This window comes from Calidris pugnax, unplaced genomic scaffold, assembly GCF_001431845.1.
Source record: "Calidris pugnax isolate Ruff unplaced genomic scaffold, ASM143184v1 scaffold20, whole genome shotgun sequence".
NCBI lineage: Eukaryota > Metazoa > Chordata > Aves > Charadriiformes > Scolopacidae > Calidris > Calidris pugnax.
In genome coordinates, this window is record NW_015094510.1 from 16,263,866 (window position 1) to 16,280,794 (window position 16,929).

A 16,929-nucleotide genomic window follows, 5' to 3' on the forward strand; every position below is an offset into this window, starting at 1 on the left:
TTCCTATGTAAGTTAGACCAGTTGGAGGGCACCAAGATACACCCACATGTAGTATTTATAGTGATCTTTCCAATAATGGCACATCTACCTATTATTTTGGTATTCTGTGTTTGTATGGCATATGGACATACAGCCAGTGGGAATTCCAAATATTTTTCTATTTGTTTTTCTAATTTGAGCCTGGCTTGCCTCTGATGCTTGTCCAGCCTTCTAGATCCCTGTTATAGATTTATCTAAGCCTCCCTTCAGACCTCTTCTGAACATTTGGTATCAGTTGATGTTTAAAGTTTCAGTTTAATAGCCTAGTAATTGTAGTTGAACATTCTCTTTCATGTATGAGTTTTCGACTTCTTTCTGTAGCCATTCAGTCTCTGATTTACCCTGACAAATATAGGATTTGGAATCCATTACTTTTGCAGTTTCAGTCTGCTAGCAATGATAAAGGTTGTAATCTAGAAAGGACTGAAGTAGGCACCAGTTACTATTGTACAGTGAAAACAGAGTTCTGAATTTGCCAGTATAGACCTGGTCTAGGGATGCTTCTGTAGGCAGTAAGGACTGCAAGCAGTATGTACTGGCTTAGGACTTGCATCTGCTTTATTAGATTTCCTATAAACTTCCTGGTGAAAAAAAAAGAAAAACCCATAGCTTGCTTTTTTTTTTTTTTTATTGTAGACTACCTCCTGATTTTTCAATAGCCAACTTTCAATTTAATTTTTTTTGCAGCCTTTTTTGCTTAATGTAGCATAAAGACTAATAGTGTAGTCGAAAGGTTGGATTTACTGTATTTCGTTCAGGTCTTACAATATTGACTAACATAGCTATAGGCCTGACTCATAATAATGAACATATCCCTGAGGATTTAAGAGAGATTTGTTATTAAACTTAGGTTCCGTGGTAAAAGTTTTGCTAAAGTGGCCTAACTGCAACTTCTAAATGCTTTAATAGTTTTGTGGATTTCATGGTTGTGAAAAGTGCTGGCTTGGTATCTGTGAAAACTGAAGCCCATTCTTTATTCATGGATTAATTACAGCAGAGCAGTTGCCAAGTGATCTTCTCCACAGCACCCATGAACTTCAGACTTGAACCGAAGAGGACTCATCAAATGGTGAGGAAATAGTGTGGCTGTCGTGACTATTAAGTTATCGAGGGGATGCTCTATTTCTTTTTAGCATTGCTTCTGTTATTTAGTAAGTATTGATGTTAGATTTTTGTAGGGTGATAAGCTGGGACCGTAACCCTCCCCCAGTACTTCAGCTGTTAATTTCTCAAGCTTTGCTATCTTCTTAGCTGTCCTTGACTTTTCAAAAATAATTGTTAGTGATACACTGTATTCATTAGCTAATTTCATTATTACTTGCTTTAGCCATAGTCCTATGCATGTGCTTAACTTTGTTCACGGGTAGTTTTATCAGTAGCACTGCTTAGAGGAGTGAAGTTCAGATATGTGGAATTGTTTGAAAGATTGAAGCTTAAACTTTGCAGATAGGTATGGTTGCATTTAAATGAAATGCTACTGAAATGAATGCAGGAGTGAGGGATCTGGAAATGCTTTAGCTAGTACTAATTTGTTTGCTTTTATGCTGTTCAGTTTATTTCTTTTAAGACAGCTTGGTGTTATGTCGTTCATTGGCTTCTTTAGTTTCCCAATTTCTGGGAAATTTTGAAATCTGAGGTTCAAAACATTTATAAAATTTTAGTAATGCTTGTAATTCTCCTGAGAAGAACAAACCATTATTTTATTTAACCATTTTATGAAAAGGTGACTGCATCTATAGAGAAACGAATTCTATCTCTAACTCACTACCTTAATCAGGTCTTTAATCTTACTCCAGTGCCCTACCTTCATTAAGTAATCATTCTTATATGTATGGATTTATTAAGCATGCATCTTAAAAACAGGGAGTTCCCTTTTTTACAGCTATAGATAAAGGATAGAATATTGATAGCAGGGGGTCGTGTGTGTAAGAATATAGCTGTTGAGTGTTGATACTTTTTTATGGTCATTTAGTTCGGTGACAGCTTAAAATAATGGTGCACAGAATGATGCATAGTTCAGGAGACAGATCACAATGATCAGAAGTTCACAGGATGCTGAGAGATGCCCCAGACCTTTTTTGGTATCTCAAAAAGTGCCTCAATTTCTGTTTTCCTTTAGTAACTGTATTGTAGAAGGAGTAAAAGGGACAGAACTCTGGTAGTGGCTTATGATTTCCACATTTTCTCCTATCTCTAGTTACCATAGAGATTGGAAGATGGGATATTAACCCTCTCCCAGCTATTTACCACATTGATTTTGGAAGTGCAAGTGTGTTTAACTAGGCAGCAGAGATGGTGAGCCCTTTATACCAGTAACTGAACTACACCCTCTGTTAAGAATTACTTTAGTACTGTTATCAACCACTGAACTAATTTAACCTTTGGCAGAGTTATTTACCATTTTGTGTATTAAAAATAAGATTTAATATTTAAGCCAGAAAGAAGGCACAGTTTTCAGGCAGAGTGCATTGAGATACAACTCAGAGGTCATTTATTTTTAATACAGATTCAACAATCTGTTTCGTTTTGTTTTCTCAGCCACTTTTTCTTTAGTTTTCTTTTTGAGACCCAATTCCTGAAATAACTTTAAGAACTTAATTACTTACATTCTGCTTCATCAAACAATTAATCTTGTACTTAAGTCACAATACTTGTATGAGTATGGCTTTTGAGAGAAGAGTTTGAATCCACATTACTCCCTTGCCTCTTGTACTTGACTTTGCCTATCTGATAACCAGTAGGCTGGACCAAAGTGTGAGTCTGCACGTTAGCAGGGTAAGGAGCTGGTGCTCAGATTTGAATGCACGCTCGATACAATGGGCATAGTGAATGATTACAGGATGATTTAAATTTATTTTCAAATTTAAGCACTTCTTTACTTGTTTAGCTGAGCAGAATTTAGATACTCCATATGCTTAAAGTTAAATGGCTCAAGTTAAGTGGCTTAAAGGGTTTCCTAAAGCATTTTTTGAATTTATGTAATTCTTTTACTTCAATAGAAGAAGAGATAGGCCCACGTCAAACAGTTTTGAAAAGCCCATTCTCATTGCTCTGCTAAGAAGATAATTTTGTTTCCTTTATTCTATCCCCTTTCTGGTTAAATCACTTTCATTTCCCTGACTCTTCTTATTCCCGTTGTTTCCTGCTAACCTTTCCTCTAATGTCCAGTTTTCTATTAACTTTTCCACACTGACTATTCTTTGTTTCTCTTCTTTTTACTGGAGTTTTGGAGAGGTCATTATACTTTTTCAGTTTCTTTCCTTCTTTCGTCAGTTCCTGGAATCTAACAACAAATAAAACTCTCTGATTTCAACTATGACTTTTTGGTGAGAAACGCTCAAATCAATATTTAGTGCTAGATCAATAGAAAGTGTAAGCAGAGCACTGTGGATGCCATTTACAAAAAAAAGGGAACTGGGACTTGCGTATTACTAAAAATTATTCTGTAAATTGGGATATCGGATTCTGGAGCCAGGCAGTAGGATCAGCACCTGAGAACGGTCATGTAGGAATTAGGGCTTCACCCCGCAAAAAGGTGGCAGGACTAATAGCCCAACTGAAATGGGTCTACACCAATGCACATAGCATGGGCAACAAACAGGAGGAGCTGGAAGCTACTGTGCAGCAGGAAAGCTATGATGTAGTCACCATCACAGAAACATGGTGGGATGACTCACACAACTGGTGTGCTTCAATGGATGGCTATAAGATCTTCAGAAGGGATGGGCAAGGACGGAGAGGCAGTGGAGTGGCCCTATATGTTAGGGAGTGTTTTCACTGTCTGGACCTTAATGATGGTGATGATAGGGTTGAGTGTTTATGAGTTAGAATCAGGTGGAACGTCAACAAAGCAAATATCATGGTGGGAGCCTCTTATAGACCACCCAACCAGGATGAAGAGGCAGACAAAATATTCCATAAGCAGCTGGGAGAAGTCTCACAATTGCTAGCCCTTGTTCTCGTTGGGGACTTCAACTTAGCAGATGTCTGCTGGAAATACAGTACAGCAGAGAGGAAAGAGTCTAGGAAGTTCCTGGAGTGTGTGGAAAATAACTTCCTGACACAGATGGTGAGGGAGCCTAGGAAAGGTGCCCCACTGGACCTGTTGCTTGTGAATAAAGAAGGACTTGTGGGTGATCTGATGGTTGGAGGCTGTCTTGGGCACAGAACCACTACATTGGACTTCCAGAGCCAGACTTTGGCCTGTTTAGGAGCCTGGTTGACAGAGTCCCTTGGGAGGCAGTCCTGAAGGGCAAAGGAGTCCAGGAAGGCTGGACTTTCCTCAAGAAGGAAATCTTAAAGACACAGGAGCAGGCTGTCCCCATGTGCCAAAGGACAAGCTGGCAGGGAAGAAGACTGGCCTGGCTGAATGGAGAGCTTTGTCTGGAACTTGGGGAAAAAAAGAGAGTTTATAACCTTTGGAAGAAAGGGCACTCAGCTCAGGAGGACTACAAGGATGTTGTGTGGTTATGCAGGGAGACAATTAGAAGGGCCAAAGCCCAACTAGAATTTAATCTGACTTCTGCTGTAAAAGACAATAAGAAATGTTTCTATAATTATGTCAGCAATAAAAGGAGGGCTAAGGAGAATCTCCCTCCTTTATTGGATGCAGGGGGAACATAGTGACCAAGGATGAGGAAAAAGCTGAGGTACTTAATGCCTTCTGTGTCTCAGTCTCTAACGTTAAGACCAGTTGTTCCCTGGGTACCCAGCCCCCTGAGCTGGAAGACAAGGATGGGGGCAGAATGAAGCTGTAATCCAGGGGGAAATGGTTAGTGACCTGCTGCACAACTTAGACACACACAGGTCTATGGGGCCAGATGGGATCCAGCAAAGTATACTGAGGGAACTGGTGGGAGTGCTCACCAAGCCACTTTGCATCATTTATCAGCAATCCTGGCTAACCGGGGAGTTGACTGCAAGTTAGAAAATGAGTTAGCAAACTCATCTACAAGAAGGGTTGGAAGGAGGATCCAGAGAACTACAGGCCTGTCAGTCTGACCTCAGTGCCTGGGAATGTTATGGAGCAGATCATCTTGAGTGTCATCGTGTGGCACACACAGGACAATCAAGTGATCAGGCCCAGTCAGCATGGGCTGGTCCTGATTGACCAACCAGATCTCCAAGGTGACATGCTTAATGGATGAGGGAAAGACTGAGGATGTTGTCTACCTAGGCTTTAGTAAGGCCTTTGACACCCTTTCCCACAACATTCTCCTGGAGAAACTGGCTGCTCATGGCTTAGATGGACATACTCTTTGCTGGGTAAAAACTGGCTGGAGAGCCAGGCCCAAAGAGTTGTGGTGAATGGAGTTAAATCCAGTTGTCGGCCGGTCATGAGTGGTGCTCCCCAGGGCTTGGTACTGGGGCCAGTTCTCTTTAATATCTTTATCAGCAATTGGGACAAGGGGATCAAGCGTGCCCTTAGTAAGTTTGCAGAAACCAAGTTAGGTGGGAGTGTTGATCTGCTTGAGGGTAGGAAGGATCTACAGAGGGATCTGGACAGGCTGGATCGATGGGCCAAGGCCAGTTATATCAGGTTCAACAAGGCCAAGTGCCACGTCCCGCACTTGTATTACAACAACCCCATGCAGAGTTACAGGCTTGGGGAAGAGTGGCTGAAAAGCTGCCCCACGGGAAAGGACCTGCGAGTGTTGGTCAACAGCTGGCTTAATATGAGCAAGCAGTGTGCTATTGGCCAAGAAGACCAGTAGCTCCTGGCTTGTATCAGAAATAGCTTGGCCAGCAGGACCAGGGAAGTAATTGCCCCCCTGTACTCAGCACTGATGAGGCCGAACCTCAAATACTGTGTCCAGTTTTTGGCTCCTCACTACAAGAAAGACATTGAGGTGCTGGAGCGTGTTGAGAGAGGGCAGTGAAGCTGGTGAAGGGTCTAGAGCACAAATCTTATGAGGAGAGGCTGAGGGAACTGGGGTTGTTTAGTCTGGAGAAAAGGAGGCTGAAGGGAGACCTTACAGCTCTCTACAACTACCTGAAAGCATGTTGTAGTGAGGTGGGGGTTGGTCTCTTCTCCCAAGTCACAGGTGACAGGACAAGAGGAAATGGCCTCAAGTTGCACCAGGGGAGGTTTAGGATGGATATTAAGGAAAATTTCTTCACTGAAAGAGTTATCAAGCATTGGAATGGGCTGCCCAGGGAAGTGGTTGAGGCACCATCCCTGGAGGTATTTAAAAGATGGATAGATGTGATGCTTAGGGACATGGCAGTGCTAGGTTAATGGCTGAACTTGATGATCTTTTCCTTCTATGGTTCTATGATTGTATGATTTTAAGGTGATTCTTTAAAAATCATTATGCTTATTATAAAAAAAAAGAAAAAAACCAAACCAACCAAATACCCCACACAAGAAAAGTCCAGGTACACTGAATAGATTCATTAGACTTAATGTCACTGTTCTTTTACTGAGCCATGTATCACTCAACTTCTCTTAAGGCTTAGGAGAGACAGCATGGAATTGGAAGAGAAGCAGGGATCTCCATGAAAGGCAGTCAACTACTTCTTGGTAAGTTCAAAAAAAATATATAAAATTTTATTTCTGTTAAATTTTCACCTTTATGAAGCGACATATACTTAAGGGCCCTGTTCACAGTGGCAAAACAAAGCCAGTTATATTGAAACAGTCTCTACATTCTCTAGATTCATGTATGCTATCACCATGAAAAACGTGTTCTGTTATAGCTGAGTTTGTGGTATAACAATAAGTGACATAAAATTTATTAGTTATTTTCACAGTGATTACGCTACAGTGTTTTCACTCAGTTTCTGAACAAAACAAGATGTATAGGATTGTGTTGCCTCCTAATAACTTCTGAATCCAACCCTTAATTTCAGCTGCATTTGATATAGAGGTCCCCAAGTCAAGCTTCTACAATTTGAGTGAAACTTAGCAGCTGGGAGTAGAGAAAGGACTCAAATCAGTGCCCCCAGGGTCGAAAAAGCTGCAGCCATGGACTCAGAAATTTTCTATTCTGTTCAACCTGTTGACTTGCCAGTCAGCAGCTTGCTTGGTCTGCCAGTCAATGCATGTGTAGCTTAGACCTAGTCGCAATCTGAGCTACTTCTTGTTTCTGCAGAAATTTAAGGAAATCTGTTTAGAAGGGAATGGGAATACTGTGAACCTGGGATTACTGCACAAGTGCGTTGGTGGTACGTGTGAGCGCAGTGATAGGCAACTAGACTTCATTACTTCTACTAGTCATGCAAGAAAATTTGGTTTTGCCAGGGCCTTCTAGTCTCCCAAACTGCTTGTGAAACTTACCATTTTATGGTAGCTTCTACAGCTGGATTAGATACACGTTTTTCGTGTCCACAGCAGAGAAGGGAACTGTTGAGGCAGCTTCAGTACTTCATTTCTTTGACTGTTTGGATGTCAGCTCTGAGCTATCCCTTAGACTGTCAAAATTGTAAAACACTGTTTTCAGCTGTCTCCAGAAACTAACTGTAATTCAGACTGCAGCTATGACCCATCCTACAACCTACACTCTTGGAGCAGTGCAAGAAGCATGCATTGTATTCTAATTAACTTCCTTTGTGAAGAAAGATGTGGAGCTAGGCACAGGGACAGAAAACAATATTAGGATCTGGGTTCATCAAGTTACCACGTTGCACTGGAACTTGGGAAATGCTAAATCTGTAGCTGCATGGTTTTGGGCACCATGACTATCCTGAAAGGTGTGGTCTGTTCATTCTCAGTCAGTGAGAAATGGGCAGATTACACTTGCCAGAGGTACTAGTTCTCTCACTTTGCAGGCTCGAGTAGGAAGCACTAACTTAGCAGATGTCTGATATTTTTAAATTTTCTGTGTAACTTTAGACAGCATCAAGGTATCTTATAACACTTTTTAAACAGAACTTAGCACTGTAGCACTGTTCTTTAGAAACAGTTGAATTTCTCAGAATAACAGAAGCCTTAGAGTCATGTATATGAAACAAATTTTAAAAGCAGCAGCATGAGAAGAAACACTTCCAATTCAATATTGTAAGACAACTGCCTTGAATTTTCTCACAAAATCTGAAACGTGTATTTTAAATGTTTTTGTTTGTCCTTCTGCCCAGTTGAAAACCATCAACCTGGCGGCAAGGAATGAAAAACTATGATACTGTTCTCCATTTTCTGCTTATTTTCATGTCTTTTATTCATGTCAAAACCAGTAAGAGAACAACTGGTCATTAAGAAATCTAAAAAAAAAAAATAAAAGAAGAAAAGATTGCATTCCATTTATATAGAACTTTTGTTTCTTCTGTTAGATTCTCAAATTTAGCCCTAGCTTTTTTTTTTTTTTTGAAAAATATCATCGTTTCCGAAATGCTCTCTGTATTAAAAGAGTGAAGAAATATCTGGTGCATGTTTCTAGGATCTTGAGGTTGTTCTTATAACCTTTATCACCAGTACTCTTGCATAATGTCACCAGTTAAATATTTCATGGAACCTATGGCTAACCAGTTTTTAAACAGGTTTATAGTATATAAAAACATTGTAACTTATAATATTTTCCTTTTAAAGATCAACATAGATGTGTTTTTAATAAGAACAGTAAGGTCAAATCATGAATGTTAAGTTTTGTGTGAACAGCAAAGTGGTGGCATATTCTTGTTTAACATTATGTTGTATGCTTCCCGTAAATGGTGTTCACTAAGAGCTTAAACTTAGCAAATAATTAAGTATAGTTGATTTTCATAAGGATTTTTTTGTTTAAAAAAGCTGACCCTTTTTAGTCTAAAAATGAGTAATATTAAACCACTTTTTATCATGTATTTTCTAAGACCTCGGTCTTAGATGCTGCTATATGTGGTCAGAGACTTTCATGATCATGAAGAGCTCAATAAATTCACAGGCCTATGCTGTGTCCCCAGAATGGGTGTTGTGGGACAGATTTTAAGAAAGCTTAAGCACTAAAAAGCAACTTGCATAATAGACCAAAGAAACTAGCATAACTAATCTTTAGAAAATAATAATTAAAAAATTATATTTCAAATATGTATCAGTAAAAGCTCCCACAATGTGCTGTTACTACATGTAAAATGCATAAGCAATTTTAAGACAACATTCTTTAAAGAAGGAGCTAAAAATTCCTATAAATAATATGCAACTTAAAGATGTATGGAGCTCCTTTATTATGTGCTAAATGCTGTAATAAAACAGGCTATCAGTAGGTTTTGCTGCATGTTACTAATTTTATTTTTTTTTATCCCAATATTTTTGCAGGTGTGTGGAGGAACAGTTCCTGTTCTCACTGTTGTTGCTCCCACATAGGCGGACTCTGTAATTGATTATGTGTGGGTAGGGCCCTTCTGAAATTAAGGAGATTCTGCAATAGTGCAGGGTTCTTTTGGTGAAAGTTCAGTTGCAAGATCAGGACCCTACTGTGACTCCTTACTGTGAATTCTGTCAGTGTGTCATTGATTGTGCTGGAACCTGCCTTTTGGGAAAATGTAAGTCCTGCTTTTCCCCCGAATGTACTTTAGACATGAAATAATCATAAAACATTTCTAATTAGAAAATTAATATTATTTACATGCATTCTTTCAATTATGTTTTCTTGGCAGTACCAAATAATATATTCCTCAAAACTTCTTAATGGCACTGAGGCTTTGTGGATAGTTGGTCACATGATGAGAAAATTTGGCTGTAAGTACATTGAAATGATTGAATTTTTCAATAGTTAGACTTTAATGATGTTGACAAACTAATAATGATAAAAAAGTAGATCAAGACTTTTGACTTCTGTCAATTGACTTCAGTTCTTTTTAGAAAATATATACAATATATCCATTAAGCATTTCAGTATTGGTAGGTAATTCACCATGTGAACCTAGCGTCCTTCTGTACTGCTGTTAGGCAGGGAGTTTTAATTTGTTTTCATTATTTTCAGAATAGCGTGTCTCTGACTTGCTCTGTATTTTCACCCATAAACTGTCTGAAATTTATAGATCTATAAAAACTGTTCATACCACCAATATTTGTGTAGATACTGCAAACTGATTTACTAACATAATTGTCTTGCTGAGTTGAACATTGAAATGTTAATAAATATACACCTATACTTGTGTCAATGTAACTTGGTTAAATTAAACTAAACTGAGCTGGCATTATGAGTGAATTTGATCATGCATGCTGATTAGCTCTAGTCTTAGGCAGAAACAACATATTTTATTGTACCTAAGTACTTTGTGCTTAATCAATAATAATTATGCATATCATATGTCAGTGGATTCACCCAAAATAACTACAAATATCTGTGCTTGGATTAAGGGGGAATTTATTTTCCCGTAGCTATGGGTACAATCACTGCTATGGCTCCTATTTTTATATACAAATGAGCAAAAAACTACACGTAGGTGTTTTCCCTGTATAACAAAAGTGGTATTATAAACTCCATGCCCTTTTTTTATGATGCTGTATTTCTTTTTCTGGTATTGAAATGCAAGACTGTTTTCTATGGGATCTTAGTATCCGAAAAATGGAAGAACTGGAAATGTAATTGAATTTGTGAATAGTTATTAAGGACTTGTAAAGGTCTATAGGAGTTGTACATAAAGACAATTAGAGATTCTTTCCCAGATAATAATTGGTGAGTAAAGATTAACAAAGATAGGATTTTTTTTGTTTTGCTTGGCACAAGAGCAGCATGAAATGAAAGTTATTTGAAGAAAGAGCAAGACCAAAGAAGAAATCATAAACTCAGATCAAAAGCTGACTAGAGGGTCCAATTTAAAAAAAAACAACCCCACAACAAAACAAAATAAAAAACCAGAAAATGGATGGCAAAAGCATGCCTGAAAGGAGAACTAAATACATAGCTACTAGTATTTCTCATTGTACTGAATATATGATAAATTTAAGTTTCAAACTTTCAGTAAGTGTTTTTCTGTAATTTTGTTTTTCTCTTGGAGGGAAGTGTAAGGGCTTTGAAGAAGACTCAGTGCCTAGTTGTGAATTACCTGTATAAATTGGTGATTCAAGGTGACATTTATAACTAAGAACAGAGTAGTATGGGTTATGTATGCTAAACTACAATTAGTGCTAAGCAGAGGCCATAATTTCTTGTTCAAACACATAACAATGATTTTGAAATGCATCATTTCAACAGAGCTCAAAACACAATTTCATTATGTTCCTTGTAGGATGGGAATTTTCAAAGTCCTAGTTAAAACACTTAACAGTGATTCTTTTGAGATTTTGCAACGTAAAATAAAACTGAGATATTTCAATACAAAATCAAGTCAAGATTTGAGAACTTTGGATGTTTCATTTTGCATAAAAGAATCTTGATCAGCATATTTTGTTTTTAAAATGTTTATATCTAATGGTTTACTGATTTCACCTTTTAATCCTATTGGCCATATTTATTCTTACATGCACTAAATTGGGTAAAAGAAAGAAAAATAGGGGGAGACTTGGTGATACCAAAAAACCCCAAGCACAGTTCTCTAGCCGTGCCCACCCTGCACCAAACCAGATCAAAAGTGCCTTAGAATAGATCTAGTTTTAGGGAAGAAAAGGGAAGAAAGTGAAATGCGAGTGAGTGCAGTATCAGGAATCCCCTGGATGTTTCACTCATCACCACTGAGAGTCACCCAGGAGTGACTGCTTCTCCTTCGTGTGATGGCAACTTCTCAGACCTTTGCGGGACATAACGTTGGGGCACAGCTCTGTTCTGCCTGGGGTAGTGCCTGTGACAAATATTATTTGGAAGAAAAGGAAGTCTGAGTTGTCTCCTGCTGTAACCAGCTCCACACTGCTCACCCCCATCATTCATTGAGCATCTTATCTCATTGTTTCTTTGGCTTAACCCATGCCATGATGCTGTAAATGACTGAAACTAGGAGAACAGCAAGAAAGCAGATATCAAGAGGGTGAGTTGATGTTGGGGAATGTAGGGAGTGGGCATTTGCTATGCAGCTATACGTTGTATGGGTTTGGGAATACTTGAAGAGCTGTAATACCAAACTACGGCAACAGAGAGTGAGTTTCCATTGGTGACAAACTGAGGTGATAGCCCTGGTTCTGTGCACGAAGAAGCAAAAGCATAGGAATGTGCCTGAACATTCAGCATGTTAGTTGCATTAAGTTTAAGTTGTGTGTGCTTAAGTTTTTCTCTGCTACTGTTTGCGCTTGGCTTGTATGGTGACTGTCCTGTCTTCAAGCTGGATGTGGCATGTTTTTGTTTATGTCGAATGAGGCACCCATCATATTATAATGCCATGAACATTGTTTTTCTTCAACTCTTGAAAGTCAAAACACGGTAGCATAGATAGCTGTAATAAGTTAGTAATAAATGTGACATTAAAGAATTTTCTCATTTCACAGTATTTATCAGAAAAACAATGTTTTATGTGTTTCATATGCCTCCTCCCATCTTTTCCACTCTGAAGCAGAGCTAATGCATGAAAATTTTATTCAGTAGTCCCTTCGGTTCTTTATTTCCAGTTACAGCTATGGGTCTTTCGTTTTTTTCAAATTTAGGTTGAGGCCCTCACAAAACCTCTCTGCATCCTCTATGAATGACACCATCATGCTGTCGTTTGTTTTAAGTCATCAAATCTAGGCAAAATCTGAGTTTTGGGAATCTTTTTCCAATCCTTTCCCATCCTTTAAGGATGCTTTTTCTCTTCCGTCAGATAATTGTGTTTTTCATCCAGGTTTTCTGTGGATCTTTAATAGAAAATCTTTTTCTTTTGCCTTGACAAGTGCAGTCTTGCCATCCTTGTTACCTAGTCAAAGTGTTACTCTACTGTAAATACCAGTTCTCAAACTTGCTCCTCTGGTATTCTTAATTTCCTCCTTCAGTTTAAAGCAATAAAGATAAGCTATCTGTCTTTATTTTCAAGGCCCATCAAGACTACTTCTACCTGATACCTCTCCTTCAGTATCAAGAGGCTGACTGGTTTTGATCAACACATGATGCCAGCTTCCATCATTCGGTCGTTAAATTTTCAGACTGGATATTTTCTCTTCAGCTGCCTCTCATGTATTGGTTAACTTCTTCATAAACAGAACTGTTCACTATCTTCCTTTAAATATCTTCTTAAAAGTTTTATGTAATGCGAGGCATAAAACAATCCAACTAGACAACAGTTATATTGCAGGTATATTAATGCCAACGCTTATCACAGTAGTACTGTGTCATCGCATTTGTACTCTGCCATAATTTCTCTGTTGTCTCTTTATGTAGAATTCAAGCACATCCGCTTCTTGTTGTGTGTTTTTTTGTGGCCCAGCATAATGAGAAGTGGTCCAGGGTGAGGCCTCCGTAGATTTATGGTAATACATATAATAATAAATAATAGTGAACACCTACTGGATACTGCAGTGTGGCTGTTGGATTCTGCTGTGCCTCATGTCACATCGTATTTAATGGAGAAAGAAGGTGCTCCAACTAGAGGCCTCACAAGAGGGAAAGAAGAAGGGCTTTGCAGCCAACAGATAAAATGCTAGCCCCAGAGGCCTTCTCAACTGTCAAACCCGAGTCCATAGCTACTGGCTGAAAGCATCCCTCTCTTCTCTTCTCCAGAGCAGTAAAAACAGACTCTCCATTCTCATAGAAGGAAGTAAATTCAAATAACACAAAGGTCTACACTGCGTGTAAAAGGTAAAGGACTTTTCATACTCGCATAGCATCTTTCTGCTCCTTAGTTCATTCCCTTCCTGACAGAGTGTCTCTTGGTACAGAAATTTTGAATAACCACAAGCCGTTGTTCCAGCCATAGTGGTGGTCAGTCCTTTTTCAAATGCTTCTCTGTTGAGAAGGAACCTACGCTAGTACTGATTTGGTGTCTTGGCACATTGCTATCTCATAGTGCTCTGTTTCCCATGTGCCTTGAAGGTAATGATTCTTCAGAAGAGTGGTAAGCATGAATTCCATCAGGAATTCCCCAGGTATGTCACCCTCTTTCTGGAAGTGGGTCTGCATGTATCCCTTTTCTTTCTTTCTTTCAAAGGGACACTGAAACGTCAGTGTAGAGATTATAGCTGTTACACAGGTGGTAGATTGGACTATGCAGAAAAATGGCACCTACCAAAGAAAATATAGTCAAATAAGTTAATTTTTATCAGAATATACCACAAAACATGATTACAAATAGTTCTCTATCTCAATAGGAGAAGTCTAGTGAGAACTCTGAACTAGTTTAGTCGATGGGATGGAGACAGGGGCTGTGAAATACTGTGGGAGAACTGGAGAGGCTATACAACCCAAAAGCTTGATCGTAACAAGAGTTCTTGGTTATCTATATATAGACTGGATAAACTTAACATTAGAATGCATTAGGCCATCATGCACAGGCTGTATTTTTAGGTATCATCAAGAACAAACCAGCTAGAATATCCAGAAGAGGGGGGAGAGCCTTTGATTTAGTCTAGATTAGCACACAAGAAGTGATGATAGAAGTGCCATTCAGTAGCAATATCTCATATCATACTCAAGTTTCTCATACTTGTCAGAGAGAAAAAGATTAAAATAAAAAAAATAGTCCAGTATTGTTTAAAAAAAGAGGAATTGTATACAAATGAAGACAACTGTTTAAATAAATATTAAAAGAGACATGGGGACTTTGCTTTCTGATTCTAACCCAGTTGAGTAAGAATTGCCCAACACAACTGAGCAGTAAAGGAAGTCACTAGAAATAAATAGAGATTTTTCAAAAAGCTAAATCCAAGCAAGCAAACCAGAAAAGAGAATAGTTCTGGGAAATTAAATGTAGACCTACTGTAAGGAAGAAAGATTTTGAAATGTAACAGGCTAAAATCCTAAAAGCCAAACCCCATTTTTTTCCAGGTGTAAATTTTGCTGGTAGGGAGGTGGGTTCAATAGATAATTGCGGATAAAGAGAATATTTAAAGACAAAACCATCACAGAAAGAAACAAATGATCTCTTTGCTTTAGCAAGGTTTATTACAGGGAGATTAGGGACATTCCCACATAAAAGTTGTTCTTTATAGGGACTATTTTGGATTTGAAATACCAATAAAAGATTTTCTAACAAATTGATTGAATAAACTTCAACAGATTGCCAGATAGCATGTTTTTCATTTGGAAGTCCTAGAGAAATTCAGAAATGAAATTAGTGAGCCATGAACTGTGTTGTATAATCTATCACTTAAATTACCCTTGATAACAGAGGAATGGAAAGTAACAAATGTGACACTGGTTTTAAAAAGGGCTCTGGGGATGATTGTGGACTAATGGACTAATAAGTCTGACTACCATGACAGACAAAATGCCAGTGAATGTGATAAAGGATGTAATTAATAGGAACATAGGTAGGTATAATAGGGAACCATCATCTTGGCTTTTGTACTGAGTAGTTTTATCTTAGAGCTGTGCTAGTTATTTGAAGGAATCAACAGCTACACAGGAAAGGGTGACCCAAAAGTTTTTCAAAAAGCTCTGTTAACCAAAGACTGTTAACAAAATGAAGTATTGAGTTACTTAAAATTCTTTGTGGATTAGTAGAGGGTTACAAGATAAGGAACAGTATAGCAACTAACGGGCAGTTTTAAGAATGCCACCTCACAGAGGTTTGTACCGGCACCTTTGCTAGTCCACCTGTTCCTAAATGGTCCGAAAAAGTGCAATGATAAAGATTGCAGATGATAAAAAGAAAATACTCAGTTGGAGTCAGACCTAATGTTGACCCTGAGGAGCTGCAGAAGGATCTCACAGCGGGACCTGTGGTGATCCAGGAGGCACGGCTGTCACAGAGGCCAGATCTGGCTGACCCCGCTGCTGAGCCGTATCTATCAGCGGGGAGAGGCAGCGGCTGTGGGGTTACAGCAGCCATCACCCCCTGTGCTGGGAGCTCAGCGGGCTCTGACTAGTCCTGCTGCTCAGGAAGGCAGGGGCTTGTAGCTGTTCTTTCTAACCACAGCGGGGGCTGCAAGTTGAAGAGAAGATTCTTCCCTATTTCTCAGGGTTTCACAGCCCCGATGAACTTAAAGGACAAGTTTTGATCCTGGGGTTCCTGCCTGTCACAGGGGCGGAATATCACCATTAAACTGATAGATAGTATCTTGCTGCTGTGAGAAATCAGGGCTTTCAAGCCATCTTACTGGTGTTTGCATGGATTTTTAGCAGCTCCTGCTAATTTCCTAAAACCATTCTGGATAGAGTTGATGCTAGCAAAAAGTGGCAAAATGGTGTCTGAATCAGAAGTGGCACTGGCATCATATAGAAAAGGATGACTAAGAGGTATGGCATAGCTCTTCTGCAGGGACAGTAAATGGATCAGGATTTCTCAGTTTGGAAGGACGTTGACTAAGGAGTAGGTAATAGGATAAAGGTCTCTAAAACCGTGAATACATGTTTAACAGGGGACTAAACTCCCTGTTTCTCATAATGGAAGAATGGTCACTGTTTTGTTCAATTTAGGTGATCTTTAAGATGGCAAAAGGCTGCTTATCACCAGTTTTATCTGCCATAGTTTTCTGAATACATCTTTTCAAGTGTTTACTCATCTTGAAAAGTCCACTTATCCTGAACCAGATGCGGCCAAAATGCAACCTGTGCAGAATTACACCTTTTCTGTAAATAAAAGTTTGTAGTACTCATTGATGGTGAATTTTCAGATATGAAACAAACGTAAAATGGTCCCATTTTCCTAAATCTGCAGACATTTTTTTTTATCCTCTGCTTCTGTTTATTCCTGTATCTGGCAGTAGCAACATTATGGGTGGGCAGATTGGTTTTACTTCTGTTGTTTACAGACCTGTGGGCAATGCAGAGTGCCAGTTTGCTACTACTTCAGAAAGCTAAAAGCAGTAGCAGGCCCTAAAATTAATCCCAGGGGAAATCAGATAAAGAAACAAAAATGTTTCACACAGCAACCAGAAGGTCTGGAGGGAGGGATGGAGTAGAAGACATCATTGTA

General features: G+C 38.9%; 1 long non-coding RNA gene across 4 annotated transcripts in view; it reads left to right on the forward strand.

Annotated features, from left to right (window-relative positions):
- Positions 1-750: 750 nt before the first annotated feature.
- LOC106902492 overlaps positions 751-16,929 on the forward strand; it is a 31,150-nt gene continuing 14,971 nt past the window's right edge. For 2 of the 4 annotated variants that reach the window (XR_001414534.1, XR_001414532.1), the window contains exons 1-4: positions 753-1,108; positions 6,493-6,562; positions 9,266-9,492; positions 9,607-9,688. This is a non-coding gene — a long non-coding RNA (uncharacterized LOC106902492). Of the gene's footprint in view, positions 1,109-6,492; positions 6,563-9,265; positions 9,493-9,606; positions 10,150-12,891; positions 13,653-16,929 lie in introns of those variants that run through there. The other 2 variants (XR_001414533.1, XR_001414531.1) reach the window with 2 other exon arrangements.